The sequence below is a fragment of the Scyliorhinus torazame genome, chromosome 13 (genome assembly GCF_047496885.1).
Source record: "Scyliorhinus torazame isolate Kashiwa2021f chromosome 13, sScyTor2.1, whole genome shotgun sequence".
Taxonomy (NCBI): Eukaryota; Metazoa; Chordata; class Chondrichthyes; order Carcharhiniformes; family Scyliorhinidae; genus Scyliorhinus; species Scyliorhinus torazame.
Genome location: NC_092719.1, coordinates 107,501,681 through 107,525,560, shown reverse-complemented (window position 1 = coordinate 107,525,560; position 23,880 = coordinate 107,501,681). Strand labels below are relative to the sequence as shown.

The 23,880-nt window shown below is 50.7% G+C and overlaps 1 protein-coding gene across 3 annotated transcripts in view; it reads right to left on the bottom strand.

Moving 5' to 3' along the window:
- The window catches only part of tex264b (testis expressed 264, ER-phagy receptor b), a 730,288-nt gene that overhangs the window by 528,901 nt on the left and 177,507 nt on the right, over positions 1 to 23,880 (bottom strand). Inside the window, exon 1 of one of the 3 annotated variants that reach the window (XM_072472035.1) lies at positions 10,492 to 10,532. The exons of the other annotated variants lie outside the window; for them this stretch is intronic. The gene's annotated coding sequence lies outside the window, so the exon portion shown is untranslated. Of the gene's footprint in view, positions 1 to 10,491; positions 10,533 to 23,880 lie in introns of those variants that run through there. 3 annotated transcript variants of the gene reach the window in all.

The following is a 23,880-nucleotide window of genomic DNA, read 5'->3' as shown; positions in this document are numbered from 1 at the left end:
TCTCTCTACCTCCTTTTTTACTAGCAGTTATATTAGCCACCCTCCAACCTGTAGGAACCATTCCAGAGTCCAACGAATTTTGAATAATGACCACCAATGGATCCACTATTTCTAGGGACACTTTCTGAAGTACTCTGGCATGAAGATTATCCAGCCCTGGAGATTTATCCGCCTTCAATTCCATTAATTTCCCCCAAACCATTTCTTTACTAGTACTAATTTCCTTTAACATCTCACTAGCGCTTGTTTTTCTACGAACTTCTGGTACATTATTCATGATAAATAGAAAGGAGGAAGGCCACTCAACCCATCTCAATACATCGATCCAGAAAAATCCTGGAGTCTCCTCCACTCCTACAGCTTCCAAATGTTTGTTAAATGATGCTATGATTTTTGCCAGCTCTACTGTGTCTGGATGTTGTTCCACACAATGTTTTGATATCAGTCCTAATATGACCTTTTACCAGTTTAAACCTGCTTCTACGTAATTTAATTTTAAATAATGGGCCATAATGTGCTGTGGCAAGGCAGCTAATGGTGCCTGCTATTAGCCAGGCTTGCCCTGGTACATTCAGGTTTTAAACATTTAGTCTGGCAAGTTGCTGAAAGTGTCAACTAATAACGTGTCAACTAATAACAGTGCAGAGAAAAGGAACAGGGCATCTGGAACAAGGCAAATGACAGTCCTTATCCAAGCAGATTGAAAGATTGTGCAGGGACTGAGCAGAAAGTGTAAACTAGAGTGGGTGAATCCAATATCAAATCAGGTTTGGAAGGGAAATAAGAGGGGACAAAAAATCAGATTGAGAGAAAAAAGGACAAAGAAAATGTAAGAAAAGCTTTAAAATTTTACATTTTCAAAACCTTCAACAATTAAAACCTACAGGAAGAAGACTCTATACTTGTAATGTTTAATTTTCAGTGCCAGAGGGGTTAATCATGAGTACTTAACAGTTATCATGCAATTACAAGGGAATGAAGGCTGAAATGGAGAAGAGTCAACTTTCCGAGATGTGTTTATTTCATATTTACCACACAGATAAAAAGAACTTCAACCATTCAGTGCATGTCAATGTTGGGCCAGAGAGCGAGAGGCCGCTTTCATGAAACGAACGGCGAACATCCCAAACTGTAACATTAGAGTTCTTGATTTAACCTCATGTCTAAAGTTGTTGTGCCAATTACACAATAATTACAGCGAGTGTCATTAATTTTAGCATAATTTTGACAGCAAATAATGGCCAAATATTCCAGGCCAACTTATTTAAAAATAGATATTTTTATCAGAGTTTTCATTTTTACAAATAATGCAACAAACCCTCAAAATTGGTACAGTATAAATGCTTCTCCATACGCGAGTACAGAAAAACTCAGGCGAACGGCAACACAGTTGGTTCTTAAACTTGCTGCCTCCAACTGTACAAGCTTAAAAAAAAGCCACAGATAAGCTAGAGAATAGGGAAGAAGAGGATAAGACCACGTAAACATGGTAATATGATGCACAACTTCACATATAGCAAATTCAAAACAGTGCTACATAATTTATGGAAAATATTGCAGGAGCAAGTCAGACATAGTGGAACTTATCAATTTGAGATAGGGGCCCCATACGTTTAAGAATGCATCAGATTTAGAATGGAATATGCAAATTAGGAACTCCATGGGGATACATTCCATAATAATTTTATGCCGTAGGATACTTATCGCTAATCCAGGAGCAAAGGATTTTCTTCCATGCTGTAAAGAATTAGAATATTACGCAGCCTTTTTTCATTAACTTCAATGACTCTCCTATCTGGGAGCCCCAGAATTGGGAATAAAGGATCGAATTCAAAGGCTGTGCCGAATATCTTCTCAAGCTCTTTAAGTACACCAGACCAACAGGATTGAATTTTGACACAGGACCACACACTGTGAATGTAGCCACCGTCGATTACCTGGCACTTTAGGTACATCGAGGATAAAGCAGAATCAAACCTGTGTAACAAACTTGGTGTGACATGCAGACGGTACAATATTTTGACCCGAGTTTCCTTCTATTACAGGTTTACGTTTTATTGGCATATTCCCATATATTGCCCCAGCTCTCCTCATCAATATTGACTGCAAAGTATTTTTCCCAGGACCAGTGTTTCTAATATACTCACACAGGATGTGGAACACAAAGTCTCATAAAACTTGATAATTAACTGTTTATGTTCCGCAGAAATCAGGATTTGTTTCCACCAAGGATACAGAAGTGTCAAGGTGCATTGTTGTCTTATTAATGATAAAGTCTCTAAGTTGCAGATATTTTAAAAAGGAGTATCTCAGGATTTCAAATTGTTGGCATAGCTGCCCAAAAGATGACAAGGAAGCACCACTGCATGTTCTCCCCGTGTCTGCGTGGATTTCCTCCGGGTGCTCCGGTTTCCTCCCACAAGTCCCGAAAGTCGTGCTGTTAGGGGAATTGGATATTCTGAATTCTTCCTCGGTATACCCGAACAGGCGCTGGAATGTGGCGACTAGGGGCTTTTCACAGTGACTTCATTGCAGTTTTAATGTAAGCCTACTTCTGACACTAATAAAAATTATTATTCTAAGTTAATTTTGAGCTCACTTCCAACTGATGGACCATAGTCCACACTATAAATGCTGCTAATTATAGGATTCTCACACTTGGGAGGCCAGCCATGAAATCCCGGTGAAAGAACCGGGCCTGCAAGGAGTGCACAGACTGGCCAGGTTCGATACCAAGCCAAATGGAGGAGGGGATCTCTCTCACCCAATCCCTTATAAACCCAAGATGAGAAGCTAATTGATACATTTTAATATATACTGCACCCCTAACACCCCCCCCCCCCACCCGCCCGCCACTCCCTGCCCCAGCCAGGGATCTGCAGTTCAGCTAATTTCAAGCAAGGTTTCTTTCCATCTCATTGTCTTTCTTTAGGGCCCTAACAAGGTTGGCAGCATCTGTAATGGATACAATAACCAGGCAACACATTCATCTTAATCAATGTTATCATGCCCAACCACAATGTCAGCAAGGAGGACAAATGGAGCAGGCCCCACCTAATAGACACCATTAACTGGAGGAAGTTTGCCCCAGACAAATGCTGAAAGGAGGGGTTAACCACAATACCAAATAAGTAAACTCTGAAGGGGACCACATAAATGGGAAATTAGCAAAGGAGGGTTGTCTCCCTCTTGAAGCCCACCCACTAGCAGGGTCTCAGATTTTGTAAAAATTGATTTTACAATCCAAGAAAAGACTAAATCTATCCATCGCCGTAGTGGGAACAGAAACTTCCGGTTTGGATACAAACAGCAACATGTCATCTCCGTACAGCGTGATCTTATGATGCTTTCTTCCACCATGTAGCCCAGAAGTCGAAGAATCCTGTCTAATTACCTTCGCCAAGGGCTGTATGCCTATTGCAAACAATAACAGGGATAACAAACACCCTTGTATAGTCACTCACTGGGGGCAAAAATTCTCTAATAATCTTTATTAGTGTCGCAAGTAGACTTACATTAACACTGCAATAAAGTTACTGTGAAATCCCCTAGTCGGCACACTACAGCACCTGTTCGGGTACACAGAAGGAGAATTCAGAATGCCCAATTCGCCTACAGCCGTCTTTCGGGACTTTTGAGAGGAAACCGGAGCGAAAATTCAAAACAATCAGGCCCTGGGCCTTGCCAAGTGGAAGCTCCCTCATGGCCACAACCACTTCCCCTTTAGAAATGGGAACATTCAGGACCAACCTTTGGTCCTCAGAGATTGTTGGGAGTTTTAGGGAAGAGAAGAAACGCTCCATTATGTCAACGCCTCCTCAGACTGGCCCGTTTAGTACGGCATAAAAACCCTTATGTGCATTGTTGATATCCTCTATTTTAATCATTTAGGAGTCCAGCACATGGGTAATAGCCCTGGAGTCAGCCCTCTTCCTAGCCAAAAGGCCAGGTATCTACTGGGTTTGCTTCCAAACTCTCACAACTTCTGTTTCCAAACTTGAAACCCCTTTCAGCCTGCTGAGTCATACGAGTCCAGATCAGTACGAGTTGCATTAATTTCTTACAGCAACAAATGGCTAGGATTCCTCCCATATTCACTCTCTGTTTTAGACAATTTTATTTCCAAACAGGGCTGTCGCTCCAGCATTTTATACATTTTATTGGCCGTATATGACCCTAGCATAAGCCTTACAGGTTTCCCACAGGATAGAGGAGCTTACATCAGAGAGGATCGACTTTTGAACAGAAGCGATCAAATTCAGTCTTAAAGCACGTGGCAAAGGATTTGTCCCCGAGCAAATAATTTTTTATCCTTAGGATGTAGTGTTCCCCGCACATCAAAATATCTCAACTCCTCGCAAACTGATGCGACTGCCCTTGTCTGCTGGGTGGGGAGGTTTCTGAGAGTGCATACACCAAGGGTTAAGGGGACAATTGAAGTCTCCACCAACAAAGAACTAGCCAATGCCAATTCAGCAAAGTCCACTGAAACTTTCAGAACAAAATCGGGGGAATAATTTGGTGGACCACATATATTCATTTTCGAGACCAATTCTCCATATAAAAATTCTTTGATAATCACATATCTTTCCCCTTGCTCTTCACACAATTCTCTACTTTGAAAGGCACCTTTCTATTGATTAAAACTGTTACGCTCGACTACTGGTTGAGAACGAGGCAAAATATCCACCCAGTCCTGCTTCACCTTTAAGTGTTCCTTGTCATCCAAATGGGTTTCCTGCAACAAAGCTATGGCAACTTTCCCTTTTTTAAGGAAATACAGGGGGCTGTTTCTCCGTTTCAGCAGCTAAGTGCCGGCGGCAGCGGAGCATGAGTGGTCTTTTATGACCAGAAAATCGGTGCCGACCCCTCGCTGATTCCGGGACTGGTGAGGGGCTAGCATCGGCGCGGGCTGAAACTCCCGCTTCCCACGCCAAAAACGGCCGGAGAATGGCCAGGTCCCAGGCCGTGCATGGGCACGGCTGCTGACTTGCAGCGGTCGTCCCGTACAACATGGCGCGGCCGTGCATGGATCCGACCGGCCATCCGTGACCCCACAGTCCACCCCTGGCCAACCCCCACTAGCCCTCGCGGAATCCCCTCCCGACCAGCGGCACGGATCCCGGCAAAGTGTGGTGGTGCTGGACACAGTCCACAGCCGCCACACCGGGCTCCCGCATGGCTGAGGCCACACGAGTCCCACGCCGTCGGGAACCTGGCCCATCGGGGGCCCAGCATCGCAGGAGGGCCGGCCGATGACGCGCCAACGCCGTTGCAACAGCCCACAGCGCGTGATGCGATGCCACCATTTCCGAGGGGGAGGAGCATGGCTGACCGCCTACAAACCGGTGCCGGCTCCGATTTCTCCGCCCGAACACAGTTTTGGCATAGGGCAATGGAGAATCCCGCCCAGGATCTTTTTTCTCTGAATAGGATGATGTCCTTCCATCACATTCCAAGAGCAAATAATAATCTTTATTATTGTCACAGGTAGGCTTACATTAACACTGCAATGAAGTTACTGTGAAAAGCCCCTAGTCGCCACATTCCGGCACCTGTTCGGGTACACAGAGGGAGAATTTAGAATGTTCAATTCACCGAACAGCACGTCTTTCCGGACTTGTGGGAGAAACGGAGCACCCGGAGGAAACCCACGCAGACACGGGGAGAACGTGCAGACTCCGTGCGTGCAGACAGTGACCCAAGCAGGAATCAAACCTGGGACCCTGGCGCTGTGAGGCAACAGTGCTAACCATTGTGCTACATATTTAGAGTAGCTACCACCATTACTCAATCAGCCAGAGAAAATATATGGGATAGGATATTCACACCACATTGGGGCTTGCATCCAAACATACCTATCCATCTTCAGTCATAACAGAGGCACCATATAACGTCTTTTTCTCAAATAAGAGGCATGTCTGCACCATTGCAAGATCCAATTCTTTAACCCCAAAAGGAAAATGTACAAAAGATTTGCGATGACACAAGTTCTCTGTTGACATTCTTTAACACATGTTGGGCTATATCTACGATCTTTCCTTCATTACACTCAGGAGCCATACTCCTCAGAATAGGAGGAAAGATAAGCCTGAATGAGACCGGGAGCCAAATGGCCCTCCAGCATTTTGACCCCACCCGTCAAGACCTAAACCACTCGCCCACCTCCCGGCAGTGGTGCTACTCATATCTATCATGAAGGAGACCAAAACACCTAGACTACCATCATAAACATACGGATGAGAAGAAAATACAGATATCGATAACGTAGCCCATCTACCATACCACGTACAGAGCACACCCCTTAGCTGGAAGGAGCAGGCTGAAGGGTATTTTCCATTCAAGGTAAATGGAAGTCCCTGAGATTCTTAAGGATAAAGCATTTGTTATAGTGCTTAACATTTTTTTATATAAAATATATTTTTTCAAGTTTTTCAACAAACCCCCCCCCCCCACAACAAAAAGAAAGCAACAAGAACACAACAAGTAGAAATTATACATTGGATTTCCCCCATATACAGTAACCCCCCCATATAACAGTAAAAAGCACAAATAGGGAAGAAAAAAAAAAACACCTTAACCCAAACACCACCCCAAGAGAACCCCCCCCCCCCTCACCCTCCCTCCCCCCTGCCCCTGGGCTGCTGCTGCTGACCGAGCTCCTCCTAATGCTCCGCAGGATAGACTAGGAACAGTTGCCACCGCCTGAGGAACCCCTGCAGATACCCCCCGCAAGGCAAACTTTATCCTCTCCAGCTTGATGAACCCTGCCATGTCATTTATTCAGGCTTCCACACTAGGGGGCTTCGCATCCTTCCATAGTAGCAAAATCCTCTGCCAGGCTACCAGGGACACAAAGGCCAGAATACCGGCCTCTTTCGCCTCCTGCACTCCCGGCTCGTCCAATACCCCAAATAATGCTAATCCTCAGCTCGGCTTGACCCGGGTGTTCATAGTCCTCGCAAAACCCCTCCAAAACCCATCCAGTGCCGGGCACGACCAGAACATATGGACGTGATTTGCTGGGCTCCCCGAACAGCTCCCACATCTGTCCTCCACTCCAAAGATCCTACTCAACCTCACCCCTGTCATATGCGCTCTGTGAGTAACCTTGAACTGTGTTAGGCTGAGCCTGGCGCAAGAGGAGGAAGAATTAACCCTACTCAGGGCATCACCCTCATCTATCTCTTCCCCCAGCTCCTCCTCCCACTTGCCCTTTAACTCCTCCACCGAGGCCTCCACCTCTTCCTGCAGCTCCTGATAAATCGCCGAAACCTTGCCTTCTCCAACCCATACACCCGAAATCACCCTGTCCTGAATCCTACGTGCCGGAAGCAGCGGGAATTCCCTCACCTGCCGCCTCACAAACGCCCTCACTTGCATGTACCTGTAAACGTTTCCCGGGGGTAGCTCAAACTTCTCCTCCAGTGCCCCTAGGCTTGCAAACGTCCCATCAATGAACAGGTCCCCCATTCTTCTAATCCCTGCCCGATGCCAGCTCCGAAAATCCATCCTTCCCGGGACAAACCGATGGTTCTCCCGAATCGGGGACCAAACCGAGGCCCCCACCTCGCCCCTGTATCGCCTCCACTGCCCCCAGATCAGTTTGAGTCCAACTTTTCAGCCTGGATAAAGTTCCATGCCTCATCAGGCGTTTCAAAATAATGGTGCCGATCTTGGAACGTGACCCACAATCGCGCTGGCTGCAACATCCCGAACTTCACCCCCTTCCAATGGAGAACCGCCTTAGCCCTGTTAAAACCAGCTCTCTTCTTCGCCACCTCCGCACTCCAGTCCTTGTAAATTCGGATCTCCATGTTCTCCCACCTGCTGCTCCATTCTTTTTTGGCCCATCTCAGGACACACTCTCTGTCCACAAAGCGGTGGAACCTCACCACGACAGCCCTTGGCGGCTCGTTGGCTTTGGGTCTCCTTGCCAGGACCCGATGAGCCCCATCCAGCTCCAGGGGCCGCGGGAAGGCTCCCGCGCCCATCAGCAAATTGAGCATCGTGCTCCTCCACTCCTTCAGGGAGACCCAGAATCCGAAGATTCTTCCTCCTCGACCTATTTTCCTCAAATTTTTCCTGCCACCTCTCGTGCAGCGCCTCGTGCGCCTCCATCTTCACCGCCAGGCCCAAGATCTTGTCCTCGTTCTCCGAGGCTTTTTGCCGCACCTCCTGGATCGCCGCCCCTTGGGCCTTCTGGGTCTCCACAAGCTTCTCAATCGCCGCCTTCATTGGCTCCAGCATTTCTGTCTTCAGCTCCGCAAAGCAGGGTTTAAGGAATTCCTGCTGCTCCTCCGACCACTGCGGCCACGCTGCTTGGTCTCCACCCGCCGCCATCTTACTTCTCCTCCCTCGCACTTTCCGCTGCACCAGGATCACTTTTTTGACCGCTCCACTCCTGGTCCAATCCATATAATGTCGGGGGGATCTTGCTGTCACCTTCCCACACTGGGAGCCGTCGAACAATTGCCTTTGGGGCCCCTCTGAAGAGCCCAAAAGTCCGTTCCCAGCGGGAGCTGCCGAACATGCGACCTACCTAGGCATAGCCGCAACCAAAGTCATAATGCTTAATTTTTAACACCTCCCTGCTACCATGCGCAAGATCAGGCAGGAAGCATTGTAACAGGGATAGAGTCGGGTTTTTCAGTGAGCTGCAGATTGTTACTCCAAATTATTTCCTTCCGTGGAGTTCACAAAAGCCAAGGCACTAGCCGGATTCTCAAATATCTTTACGGAGTTGTCGGATACCACCCTCAGTGTAGCAGGGTAAGTCAGAGTATAATTCACTCCAGCAGCTTTTAGTTGTTTTCTAACTTCTCCATATCCTCCAGGAATTCTGACATACCACGCAAGCCGGTTTTTCAAGGGGCACAAATGGGCCTCAGCTGAGGAAGTTACATTTTCAACAGTCAGGATTCTCTCCTTCATTTCATCGAGCTTCTTATTATCATTCTGCAGCCCAGTCTTGTGAGCACTAATATCATGTGCCAATAAGCCAACTTTATTGTCAATGACTTTAATGATGTTCACAGTCATCATCTGCAGTGCCTTCAAGAGCACCGGATCAAGAGCCCACTTGATGGTCAAGCCGCCACATTGGGGAATCAGCTCCATCCCAGTTGCATCTGATTGCTCCCTTGTATCAACTATTTTCTTAGGATTCCTCGATATTTTGTCTCCAATACGCAGCCAAAACTCTCCCCGGGACATATCATGGAGTATTCTGGATTAGGTTAATTATGTGTCACGTAAGAAGGATAAATGAAAGCATAAAAGATGAGTAGCGCCAATGTCCATGGAAACACCGCTATTCCCACGCCTGCATCACGTGATATCCCCTCCAGGTCAATTTCATCTACACTATCTAACATCTTTCTACTCTGGAAGATCACCTCTTTCCAGGTTTTAAACTCCAGTGTCTCCAGTGTTTTCTCCTAACACGAGGAATCGTATTGGGGGCTCTGCTCTACATTATCTCTCATCTCTTTTTTTTCCAAGGGGCAATTTAGTGTGGCCAATCCATCTACCCTGCACATCTTTGGGTTGTGGGGGTGAGACCCACACAAACATGGGGAGAATGTGCAAACTCCACACGGATGGTGACCCAGGGCCGGGATCGAACCCAGGTCCTCGGCGCCATGAGGCAGTGCTAACCACTGCGCCACCGTGCATCTCTCATCTCTTAATGACCCACATTAAATATATGGTTTGACTAGAGAACTATGCAGGTTGATCATGGCCTCCTCCGATGGATGCTCTATCTTTTTTGGTGATGTAGCTCAACATTCAATTGGCCTTGTGAATTGCTATACAAAAATATTCACAAAATCCAGTCACAAAAAATTCTACATTGGAAAACCATGGAATGCTCTCAATTGGCAGTTCTGTCTATAATTTGCTGCTTTTTAAAGATAGGAGTGGCCGAGCCTGCATCAAAACAAAAATAACCCTACATTATCCCTCTGTAGAGGAAGCCTATCTCTGTAGGCCTCAAGAGGGTAAACAGCAATGCACAGTGCCTGCCTTCAGTTATCTGTACTCTTACAATTTAGCGGCAAACCGTTCCTCATGAAATGCAAGGTAAAGGCTAAAAGCAGAGTTATGTTAGCCATGTATGAAGAGTATCACTTCAGCTGCAGTGCAAGATGAGACCTATTCTAAGGGAGCTACTCATAGAAGCAGCCTGTGGAAAGAACTATTCTGCTGTGCAGAATGGAATCCCTAAAACTGCACATTCACTCAATTCCAAACTGCAGAACCTATGAAAATTAGATATAAAATATCAAACACTTAAGTGTAAGTCCCCATTCTTCACACAGATAGAACATGTCTCCAGCCTATACACATTATTTTAAATTAATATGCAAGGCTCTAGTTATTACTTGTTGCATTACAACAGCTAAATGTCAAGCACAAACGCCAATGTGTTTCGGTTAAAGAAAAACAGTTTGCTGTCAGAGAATGTGCATGGATCTAGCCCCTTACCTCCCTCCCAGGCTGCAGATATCTGAAACGAGACACAGCCTGTGCCAGACATCACATTTTCAGACTTAACACTACCAGCCTACAACATGATGTCACCAGGGTAGCAACTCTGTTGCTATGGACTGCCTGGAAAGACCCTAGCAACCAGTTAGCAACCATTGGCATATTATTTTGCAATCTTTGCTTCCAAATGCCAAGAGATTTATTAACTTGCACGTCAATATCCCAGTCTTTAGAATCTGTTTACTGCTGCCTACTGTCAGCAGTCTTTAACCCTCTCCTGATTTACTTTGATGGTTTTTGATTTCTTCAAACTGCAAGTGTCAATTTTATCACGAGGCAAGCGGAATGAGGGCAGGTTTAAAAGGGCGGGGACAGTAGCGGAGAAAGACGCATTTGACAATATCAGCCAACGTAGAGGCAGGGAGAAACGTTGGATGGTCAGCAGTCAGACATGGGGTCAAGGGAGTAGGAGGTAGGCCTCATGGACAAGACGTATGTAGAGGGTACACGAGGAAAGGGAACAGTCTCAGTCTTGGTGAGAAAGAATCCATGAGCTCCTCGCACTTACTGGAGGCGAGGGTGATCAGGTAGGAAAGAGGGGCTTAAGGGAACAGTTTGTAGCAGAGAATAGAAACCGGGATTTATCTTCATGGTTGATCCTGGAATAGTTGGAAGCTTTATCCTCGGAGAGGAACCTTTGTGTTATCCAATCAGATTTGGCAATGAATGGCTAAACCAGAGCTTGATACCTGATTCAATGCTACAGAGGTTAAGCAGTCTGGCAATTAAGATTGCCTAAGTTTTATGAACTCCATGGGACATCTTCATAAGAAGCAATGCCTTCAAAGTATGACTTCACTGAAGAGATAGCAAGATCCCTTTGTGCCCTTGTATCTGAGAGCAAGTCCCAAGCCACATCCCTGATTTTGGGAAAGAATGGACTCCCCCGTATCAACAATAAACTCCACTGCATTGAACATTTTTCCTTGCTCTGGTGTCCTGCCCAACATTTATCCTTGGACCAACATCACTAAAAACAGAATGAAATGAAAATGAAATGAAAATCGCTTATTGTCACAAATAGGCTTCAAATGAAGTTACTGTGAAAAGCCCCTAGTCGCCACATTCCGGCGCCTGTTCGGGAAGCTTGCCTTGGTCTGCTTTCAAAGCCAGCGATTTAGCCCTGTGCTAAACAGCCCCTTAATAGTCGCATTGCTAATTTTCAGATTTGGCTGCCAAACTTGTCTAAATTGCAAGCTGATTTATTAACTGTGAATATTCCGAGGATGTTCGAGGCACTATAATAAATGCAGTTCGGGTATAGGATATTACTGGATCAGTAATCCATGATACCATGGGGAGATCTGAACAGAGCATCGAAAATTTTACTTAACACAGCTCCTTCTGCCACAGCTTTTTGAAGGAGAGAAAGTTCTAGATTTCCACAGCCCTTTTTGTGGAAATAATTGCTTCCCAATTTCAGTCCTAACTAGTCTATCTTCAATTTTAAGATTATGCTTTGCTCCAATTTAAGATTGCGCTATTTGGACTAGCTTGGATTTAAAGTTCAGATATAAATTCTTAATATGCACATAAAATAAAGAGAAAGCATCTTTCAATTTATTTCAGCTATTTGTTTCATCAGGTGATCTTTCCCTTCTTTGGATGTTAGCAAAATAACACATTAAGTCTAGACTGTAATGACTAAACAAATTTATTATATAATAAAAGAACAAATTAATAGTGGCAAAATATGTATCTTAGTATTATTTGCTAATGTAACAGCACCCTCGTGTGACCAATCGTGTATGTATGTATACACATCAAACCAGGTTAAACCAGTTCAGTTGGGTAAATGATTTCCATGCCTCTTTTGTCTTGTCAGATAGTCTGGCGATGAAGACAGAATTGTGTATTTCCTTAGTCAAAAGAATTTGGGTCAGAAAAGCTTCCAGCAAACCGATGGAGGAACTATGGGTATTTTCTGCTGAGAAATAAGCTTCAAGATCTGCTCTTCGAGCTGTTTGTACACATAGGTGGACTAACATTTGCTGATGGCTGCATAAACACATATTACTGGGAGTCTGGGAGACAGCTGTGACCAACAGTATATCCTTAAAGATTCTGATAATCCAGCTGGGAAAAGGAAAAAGGCAATATTTTTAACCGGAAGCAAGCCCAGAAGTGTATGAAACGCTCAAGAATGTTCTCATTTCCGCTATGCCGAAGGTCACACCACAGTTGGACATGCTGCACAAGCTTGAACAACAGCAGGTCAATGGGGAGTTGGTTGAGATCTATAGGGGCGATTCTCCAATCGCGGGACTAAGTGTCATCGCCGTCGTGAACGGCGTCGCATTTCACGAGGGCGCGAAACGGGGCGGGGATGACCAGTTCTGTCCCCCGCAGGGGGCCAGCACGGCGCTGGAGCGGTTCACGCCAGCCTCCCTTCCCAGCGCATGCGCGGGGGACTTCTTCAGCGCGCCGGCCCCTACGCAACATGGCGTGGGGGTTCAGGAGCCAGCCGTGCAACAAAGTAGGCCCGGGAGGGAGGGAGAGGCTGACCCGCCGATCGGTGGGCCCCGATCGCGGGCCAGACCCCATCGGAGATTCACCATGGTGTTGCCTGGGCTGGAGCGTTTCAGCTATGAAGAGAGGCTGGCTAGGTTGCGACTCTTCTCCTTAGAGCAGAGAAGGCTGAGGAGGGACCTGATTGAAGTGTACAAAATTAGGAAGGGCATTGATAGGGTAGATGGGAAGAAACTTTTCCACTTGGGAGAGGGGTCAATAACCAGAGGGCATAGATTTAAGCTAAGGGGCAGGAGATTTGGAAAGGATTTGAAAACCTTTTCACCCAAAGGGTGGTGGGACTCTGGAACTCACTGTCTGAAACGGTGGTAGAGGCGGGAACCCTCACATTTAAGAAGCATTTAGATGAGCACTTGAACAGCCACAGCACACAAGGCTACAGACCAAATGCTGGAAAATGGGATTCGATGGCTGGCACAGACATAATGGGCTGAAGGGTCTCTTTCTGTGTTGTAAAAGCTTTATGACTATAAATGAAAAGACTTGAGACTGAGAACAGACTGAGAACAATGTCTCCAGAGTAGAACAGAGTAATTGGGCTACCCACATTATGGCAGTACCAAAATCAGATCGTAGCGTAGAATATGGGAGAATCATAATGTCTTCAAAAACATATGACCAGGCTTGATCAAATTTAAATAAATATTACATTTCTAAAAAGCTGCGAATCAAATACAGATTTGAATAAAGAGCGACACAGTGGTTAGCACTGCTGCATCACAGCATTAGGTACCCGGGTGCAATTCTGACCTTTGGTGACCGTCTGTATCGCGTTTGCACTTTCTCCCCGTGTCTGCGTGGGTTTCCTCCGGGTGCTCCAGTTTCCTCCCACAGTCTAAAAATATGCAGGTTAGGTAAATTGGCCATGCCAAGTTGCCCTTGGTGTCCAAAGGTTACGTGGGCTTATGATGGTAGGGCGGGTGAGATGGGCCCAGGTAGGGTGCTCTTTCAGAGGGTCGGTGCAGATCTGTTGGGCCGAATGGCCTCCTTCTGCACTGCAGGAATTCCGTGGGATTCTAAGATATTTGCCTTTTCTGTTTTGGCCTCTGGTTTAAGACAAACCGAAGATGCGGTATGATTTCTGTAAATGGGCGGTCATTAACCCCTCGTGTACCATAACAGAGTTAAAGAAACTAACACCATCCTCAGGGCAGCACAGTAGCACAGTGGTTAGCACAGTTGCTTCACAGCTCCAGTGTCCCAGGTTCGATTCCCGGCTTGGGTCACTGCCTGTGCGGAGTCTGCACGTTCTCCCTGTGTGCGCGTGGGTTTTCTCCGGGTTCCACACAGTCCAAAGATGTGCAGGTTAACATAGAACGCACAGTGCAGAATAAGGCCATTCAGCCCATTGAGTCTGCACCGGCCCACTTAAGCCCTCACTTCTACCCTATCCCCATAACCCAATAACCCCATCTAACCTTTTTGGACACTAAGGGCAATTTAGCATGGCCAATCCACCTAACCTGCACGTCTTTGGTCTGTGGGAGGAAACAGGAGCACCCGGAGGAAACCCATGCAGACACGGGGAGAACGTGCAGACTCCGCACAGACAGTGACCCAGCGGGGAATCGAATCTGGGACCCTGGCGCTGTGAAGCCACAGCGCAAGCCACTTGTGCTACCGTGCTGCTCTTAGGTGGATTGGCCATGATAAATTGCCCTTAGTGTCCAAAAAGGTTAGGTGGGTGATATGCCATCAATTAAGACGGAGAACGCAGAGTGAATTAACTATGGCTTTAATTGACTTACAACAGAGCTGGCAGCGTGCCCCAGAACGAGGCAGTGTGAGAGGTCGGCAGCTTATATAGGTGGAGGAGCCACGGGCAGAGCCAAAACCGTACAACATGTAATATAGTGGCAATACTGTACAACACGTAATACTGTGGCAGCACAATACAACACAGTGGTTTCACCACATTCACCCGCTGTTTTAAAAACAAAGTCCGGTGGGGGTGAAGTGAACAAGTTGCGTCAGAGATCGAGTCTGACGGGGGCTTTGATTGTCCGCCGTGACCGCCTCAGTTCCGGCTGTGGTGTGGGTATCGTAGTCGGCTGAAGCGTTGAGGCCTGCGTGGCCGGGAGCAAGACAGCTTCTGTGTTCTCAGGTGGGTGGGCAGCAACGGGGGAAGGGAGTATAGGGTCGGGTCGAGTAGTAGTGGAGAGGGGAGGAATAGAGTCGGGAGCACCGGTGACAGTCGCTGGGGAACCTGCGGGTGCCAAATCCCGAAGGGAGGCTGTGTCCTCCCGCCCGTCATGGTGAGCCACATAGACGTACTGGGGATTTGCATGGAGGAGAAGGACACTCTTTACCAGAGGATCCGACTTATGAGTCTTCATATGTCGTAGGAGAAGGACGGGCCCTGGAACCGTCAGCCATGTCGGGAGCGAGACCCCGGAGGTGGACCTTCTGGGGAAGGCAAACATCCTCTCGTGGGGGGTCACATTAGTAGCGATGCAGAGAAGCGATCGGATGGATTGGAGCGCATTGGGAAGGATCTCCTGCCAGCGGGAGACTGGGAGACCTCTAGACCATAGGGCAAGAAGGATGGCCTTCCAGACCATCGTGTTCTCCCTCTCCACCTGTCCGTTCCCCCGGGGATTGTAGCTGGTAGTCCTGCTTGAGGCGATGCCCTTGCTAAGCAGGACTACCAGCTACAATTAAATTGATATGTCATCAATTAAGACGGAGAACGCAGAGTGAATTAACTATGGCTTTAATTGACTTACAACAGAGCTGGCAGCGTGCCCCAGAACGAGGCAGAGAGAGAGGTCGGCAGCTTATATACCCAGGTCCTAGGGGGAGGGGCCATGGGCAGAGCCAAAACCATACAACATGCAATACTGTACAACACATAATACTGTGGCAGCACAATACAACACAGTGGTTTCACCACAGTGGGGTTACTGGGTTACGAGGATGGGATGGAGTCGTGGGCTTAAGTGGGGTGCTCTTCTTTCCAAGAGACGGTGCTGACTCGATGAACTGAATGGCCTCCTTCTGCACTGTAAATTCTATGATTCTAAATGCAAAAGGTTTCAAATACCCCCACAGACTTTAAAATAAATTCAATGTTTTTTTTCTGTTGAGCTCCAAAATAATTAACCCACATCACCAATTTCCACACCATCATTTGCCGCAATGTTAAACATTTTCTTTCAAGCTATGTTTTGCCAAATTTTATGACGTGATCTTTGAAGTCAGCAACAAGGAATGGAGCAGAGAAAGTGTTGAGCAAATCTCATTGTTGGGCCTCTCACAAGAAGCTATTTTATGATATATTGACGCACAAGCAAGAGTCATTAGCTGGCAAGGGTGCACTGCAATGAATGTTGTCCAGAAGATGGCGGCGGAGCGAGGCGACTCTCTGCGAGCTCTCCCCAACAAATCCACTTTTTACTTAACTTATACGCGTTCTAATCTTTTAAAATTTAATTCTAAGACTAACATTATTACTAACCTCTCTCTTTTATCTTTTCTTGCAGGCTTGAACATCCTCCGAGGCCCGTGGAGACCTTTTGACCCAACCCGACCTGACCTCCACGACCTGGAAGTGGATCGGGCCCAAACCGGAAGTGAAGCCCCAACCTCAATTTGGAGCCGACCCGGACCTCGGAGTTCCCAACCCAGCCCAACAACCCACGCTAGTCCCTGGATCGCCCGGCCCAGTCCCCGAAGCTGCCGACCCGACCCACGACAACGAGACCCGGCCCAACTCGATCCCGAGAGACCCGCCCAGCGACCCAACCCGGAGAGGCCCACCCAGCAACCCGACCTACCTGGAGATGGAAGAAAGAAAAATCCACGTGGAGGCCCGACCGGACCTACTTCAAGACCCGACCCCAGGAGTGACCAGGGAGGAAACAGACCACTGGACTCAGACTAACCTGCCTCAGGAAGCCCATGCCCACGACCCAGGACCTCAAATATGGTGGAGACCCCGCGCGAGGACCCGAACGCACTGCAAGGTATTCACGTGCCCGCAGAACACCAGGACCCATCCAGATCGCAAACATGCCCCCCTAGCAATCCCTCTACCACAACCAGCGCCCAGGACCCTGCCAGACGCGACCCCGGAAATGTAACCAGCGCCTACCTTCCACAACATCAGACTTCTACCATCGGATCCCAGGATCATCCAGCCGACCAAGGAAACGAGGGAAACGCGGTGGTCTGCAGGTTAGACTGAAGCAATGCGGTTTCAAGATCCCTCTCCCCAGCATACCTACTCCTGGCAAATGTCCAAGCGATCGAAAACAAGCTGGATGAACTTAACACCAGACTTACCTGTCAGAGGGAAGTAAGAGACTGCTGTGTGCTCTGTTTCACAGAGACATGGCTCACCCCTGCCTCACCGGACTGTGCCATACAACCTGAAGGCTTCTCAATTCACCGGGCGGACCACACGGCGTCATCAGGCAAAGCGAATGGTGGAGGGGTTTGCCTCATCATCAACTCCACCTGGTGCTTGAATGTGGCAACCCTGGCGACCTCCTGCTCCCCGGACCTGGAATACCTGACCGTGAAGTGCTGACCATACTATCTTCCACGTGAGTTCACTTCAGCCATTATCACAGCGGTCTACATCCCACCCCAGGCAGAAGTGAGGAAGGCCCTGGACGAACTGTACACAGTTATAAACAACTACGAAACAGAACACCCGGAGGCCTTGTTCATCGTGGCAGGAGACTTCAACAAGGCCAACCTCGAGTGTACTGCCAAAATTCCACCAGCACATCTCCTGTCCCACCAGGGGCGACAACACCCTTGACCATTGCTCCTCAAAAATTAAGGGCGCCGACCGTTCCATCCCCCGACCGCACTTTGGGAAATCAGACCATAAGACGGTGCTCCTTCTCCCGGCATACAAGCAGAAACTCAAGCGGGAGAATCCAGCTAAGAAGGTTGTGCAGTGCTGTCCGAGAAAACAGAAGAGCTCTTACGTGACTGCTTAGAGATAGTGGACTGGTCTATATTTAAGAATTCAGCGACCAACTTAAATGAGTATGTCACCACCGTCACAGATTTCATCAGCAAATGTGTGGACGACTGCGTGCCGAAGAAAGTAGTACGTACGTTCCCCAACCGGAAACCATGGCTCAATCGCGAGATTGACTCCCTACTGAAGGACAGATCTGAGGCGTTCAAGTCAGATGACCCTGACCTATACAAGAAATCCAGGTACGACCTCCGCAAAGCCATCCGAGATGCCAAGAGAGAATATCAAACCAAGCTAGAGTCACAGACAGACTCTCGGCGGTTGTGGCAAGGCCTAAACAACATAACGGGCTACAAAGCGAAGCCGAACAGTATCTCTGGCAGCAGCGCACCCCTCCCCGATGAACTCAATGCATTCTATGCTTGGTTCGAGCAGGTAACCAACAATCCGCTGTCGAGTGCCCCAGCAGCCCATAACTCACCCATACCCACCATCACAGCTTCCGAAGTCAGATCGGCCTTCCTGAAAGTGAACCCTCGGAAGGCGACGGGCCCGGACGGGATCCCTGGTCGTGCACTGAGCCTGCGCGGACCAGCTGGCAGAGATGTTCGCAGACATCTTTAACCTGTCCCTACTCAACTCCGAGGTCCCCACCTGCTTCAAGAAGGCCACCATCATACCGGTACCAAAGAAGAACCAGGCAACGTGCCTCAATGACTACCGACCAGTGGCCCTGACTTCAGTCGTAATGAAGTGCTTCGAGAGGTTGATCATGAAGCGCATCACCTCCATACTCCCAGAACGCCTTGATCCACTGCAATTCGCATACCGCCGCAACTGGTCCACAGCAGACGCCATCTCCCTGGCCCTACACTCATCCTTAGAGCATCTCGACAACAAGGACTCCTACATCAGACTCCTATTTATTGACTACAGCTCCGCCTTCAACACCATAATCCCAGCCAAGCTCATATCAAAGCTCCAAAACCTAGGACTTGGCTCCTCTCTCTGGATCCTCGACTTTCTGACCCACAGACCACAATCAGTAAGAATGAACAACAACACCTCCTCCACAATACCGAGGCCCCTCAAGGCTGCGTACTTAGCCCCCTACTCTACTCCCTGTACACACACGACTGCGTGGCAAAATTTGGTTCCAACTAAATTACCTAGTGAGAACCTAGTGGAGTGGTGCAGCGACAACAATCTATGTCTCAATGCCAACAAAACTAAAGAGCTGGTCATTGACTTCAGGAAGCAAAGTACTGTACACACCCCTGTCAGCATCAACGGGACCGAGGTGGAGATTGTTAGCAGTTTCAAATTCCTAGGGGTGCACATCTCCAAAAATCTGTCCTGGTCCACCCACGTCGACGCTACCACCAAGAAAGCACAACAGCGCCTATACTTCCTCAGGAAACTAAGGAAATTTGGCATGTCCACATTAACCCTTACCAACATGTAAAGATGCACCATAGAAAGCATCCTATCTGGCTGCATCACAGCCTGGTATGGCAACTGCTCAGCCCAAGACCGCAAGAAACTTCAGAGTTCGTGAACACCGCCCAGTCCAACACACGAACCTGCCTCCCATCCATTGACTCCATTTATACCTCCCGCTGCCTGGGGAAAGCGGGCAGCAGAATCAAAGACCCCTCCCACCCGTCTTACTCACTCTTCCAACTTCTTCCATCGGGCAGGAGATACAAAAGTCTGAGAACACGCACGAATAGACTCAAAAACAGATTCTTACCCGCTGTTACCAGGGGCGAAATTCTCCGTTATCAGCGGAAAGTCCGCCGATCGGCGCAAAAAACGGCGCAAATCCGACTTGCGTCATGTCGGAAAAATGGGTCGATAGTCTCCGGCCCGAAATGGGCTAGCAGCGACGTAACGGGATCCGCGCTTGCGCAGTGGTTCACGCCGTGCAGCGTCATACGCGCTGCACGGCGTGACGGCTCATAAGGCCGCGCTGCTCCCCCCCCACCCGACCGGAACATCCGACCGCAACACCCGACTGGATGGCTGGCCGCCGCTCAGCCCCGAGGTTCGAGTCACGCGATGTGGAGGCGCTCCTGGACGCGGTGGAGCAGAGGAGGGACGCCCTGTATCCCGGGCACGGCCGCAGAGTTGGCCCACGCCACAGCCGGCGTCTGTGGAGGGAAGTGGCAGAGGCTGTCACCGCTGTGGCCCTGACACCACGGACAGGCACCCAGTGCCACAAGAAGGTGAACAACCTCGTCAGAGCAGGCAGGGTGAGCCCCCCCATATCCCCCCCTCCCCCATATCCCCCCCCTCCCCCATATCCCCCCCTCCCCCATATCCCCCCCTACCCATATCCCCCCCTCCCCCATAACCCCCTCCCCCATATCCCCAAGTGAATCCAGCCCTAACCTTAACCTCTGCAATGCACGCGCAACCGATGGTGTGCATTCGTATACCTGCTTAACAGTGTTGCCTTTCACCCCTGCTCCCCCCCCCCCAACAGGAGAAGCGCGCACACAACAATAGGGAGCATGTGAGGACTGGAGGAGGCCCCCCTGATGAGAGGCCACTGACCGAACATCAGGAAAGGTCCCTGGAACTGGCTGGCGGACCTGAGGACCGGGAGGTTGCTGATGCAGAGTTCGGGGGCGTAGTAGCAAGTGAGCCACTGACAGCCCGTCCCCATATCCCCCCTCCCCTATATCCCCCTCCCCCATATCACCTGATCACTGCCTGATGTCTAACCATGCATGCTTCATTGTGTATCGCAGGCCCAAACGTCCAGGCACCCATCCCCGCAGATGCAGACCGCCCGCAGGATGCCCCTCGGAGGCCACGGGAGACGGAGAGACCCGCACCCTCCAGCATGCGACGCCCGCAGGATGCCCCTCGCACACCACGGGAGACGGAGAGACCTGGAGCAACAGGGAGACGGCACTGGGTGCGACGATGTCAGACATGGGGAACGGTTTGCGAGGCCTGGGGCTTTCCGTGCAGGCGGCGTCTGTGGCCCAGGAAATGGCTGCCCTCTCACAGGAGGCCATGAGCCAGTGCCAGCGCCAGATGGCAGAGGCGCTCAACGCCATAGCCCAGTCTCAGCAGGCCATGGCCCAGTCTCTGCAGGCCATGGCCCAGTCTCTGCAGGCCATGGCCCAATCTCTGCAGGCCATCGCTGAGGGCATCGGCGCCAGTGGCCATGTGCGAGCCGGCGTCGCACTGTCACAGACAGGGTTTGCCAACCCCCTGGGCTCCATGGCTGCAAACCTGCAGACCCCTGTCGATACCAGCACGGGCCTCCAGGACTGGCAGCGCCAGATGTCGGGGGGGCGTCGGATGGCCAGTCCGTTCGCATCCCCCACCCATGTAGAGGCCTGGGGGCCATCGGGCACCCCGAGGGAGGAGGAGGTGGGGTGGTCCGTCCCGGCTCCCTCTGTAGGGGAGGTCCCGGTACACCGCAACACCTCGGACTCCCCGCCTTCCGTCCCAGGCACATCGGGTGGGCAACGGGCAAGACAGGCTGGCAGCTCGCCATCCCAGTCGCCCGGGCCGCAGCCTGGCCCATCTAGGCCAGGACGCCCCAGGAAACGGCCGCCCCAGGAAACGGCCGCCAAAGGGATCCAGTGTCAGAGGGCAGGAATCACAGGAGTCCACCTCCAGTTCTGCTGTACCGTCTAGGGAACCACGTAGACGTAGTCAAAGGGCCCGTAAGGCCAAACAATTAGACACTGAGTAAGTTGGCACGGGTGCAGGGCACAGATGAGTTTTAGGGGCTAGGGCACGTGCATGAACTCCTTTGGTTATTAAAGTCAATGTTACACCTACAGAAGCTGCCTTTGTGCTCTGTCCAAAGTGTGCGGGGGTGTCATGTACGTTGAGCGCAAGTGTGTGTGTGAGGGGTGGTCTTACCTCAGCCCCAGGTGAGTCTGCCCCCTTCTCCCTGGGCCGCCATCAACATCCCCCAGGCAGAGGACGGGACCGTGCGCTGCAGTGTCACAGCCGCATGCAGGGATGGTCCGGGTGGATGGTGGTACTGTGGCCATGGGTCAGACATAGTCCAACGATGTAGAGCCAGGAGCTCACCGCAGGGCGGGTTGTCATCATCCTCCATGGCCTGCGATAGACACGCGTCCACCCGTAACTGTGTGAGCCCGGCCCGTTGTGCCGCAGGTGGATCGGCAATGGGGGTGGTGTGCATGCGGGTGGGGTGGGTGGGGTTGGGGAGGGGGGTGAGGGTGCTGGGTGGGTGGATGGGTGGAGGGTGTGGGTGGTCGGCTGTTGCCATGGTGTGCGGTCTGTGGCCATACTACCCGATTCCCACGCCCATCTAGTCAGTGAAGCGGGCGTATATCAGTCTGTCCCGTGCCCGCTGGGCCAGCCGGTAACGGTGGACAGCCACCCAACTGTGTCTACCCCGTCTGCCCTGACCATTACCCCCATCCCCCTCATCTGGGGAGGACTGCGCCTCTTCCTGCTGCTCCTCCACTCCGCCCTCCTCTGCCTGCGGCACATCGCCCCTCTGCTGGGCTATGTTGTGCAGGACGCAGCACACCACAATGATGCGGCCGACGCTATCTGACCGATACTGGAGGGCGCCCCCAGAGAGGTCCAGGCACCTGAAACGCATCTTCAGCACGCCAAAGCACCTCTCGATCACTCCCCTTGTCGCTACATGGGCATCATTGTAGCGGTTCTCCACCTCATTGCGTGGCCTCCATATAGGCGTCAAAGCCACGATCGCAATGGGTAGCCCCTGTCGCCCAGCAACCAGCCCCTCAGCCGGGGATGGCGTCCCTCGTACATGCCGGGGATGGATGACCGCGACAACACGAATGAGTCGCGTACACTGCCTAGGTGACGGGCACAGACGTGCAGGATCATCATACGGTGGTCGCAGACCACCTGTATGTTCATCGAATAGGTCCCCTTCCGATTGGTGAACATGGCCCTGTTATCTGCAGGTGGCCGCACGGCGACGTGCATCCCATCGATCGCGCCCTGGACCATGGGGAACCCGGCCACGGCAGAGAAGCCCACGGCCCGGGCATCTTGGCTGGCCCGGTCCACGGGGAAGCGGATGTAGCGGTGCGCCATGGCATATAGGGCATCTGTCACTGCCCGGATGCACCGGTGCACCGATGTCTGTGATATGCCGGACAGGTCCCCACTCAGTGCCTGGAATGACCCCGTTGCATAAAAGTTCAGGGCCACCGTAACCTTGACGGACACGGGGAGAGGGTGTCCCCCGCCAGTGCCACGCGGTGACAGGTGTGCCAGCAGGTGGCAGATGTGTGCCACGGTTTCCCGGCTCATCCGGAGTCTCCTCCTGCATTCCCGGTCCGTGAGGTCCTGGTATGACTGCCGGGGTTGGTACACACGGGGCGCCCTCGGGTGCCTCCGTTGCCGTGGGGCCGCGACGTCCTCCTCCCCCTCCTCGTCCTGTCGGTCAGGTGTCCCTCCAGCCTGGGCGGCTGCCGCCTGCCCCTCTGCAGCAGCCTGCGCCGCCTCTCTGGCACGCTCCTCCTCATCCAGGGCAACATAGACATGAGCGGCTGCCACCACGGCGGCCAACATCGCTGGATGATCTGAAAACATGACGGCCTGGTGGGGGGAGGGGAACGATGACATGTCATCATTGCCCATATCCCCTCCTCCCCCCAGCCAGGTGGCATGGACCGCATGGGTCCAACTGTTGGAGGCTGGCACCTGGCCAGGTGGACCAACTCACTTGCCCTCGCATCCCCCCTCCCCGGCACGGACCCCCCATCCCCCTCCCCGGCACGGACCCCCCCCATCCCCCTACCCGGCAGGGACCCCCCATCCCCCGACCCGGCACGGACCCCCCCATCCCCCGACCCGGCACGGACCCCCCATCCCCC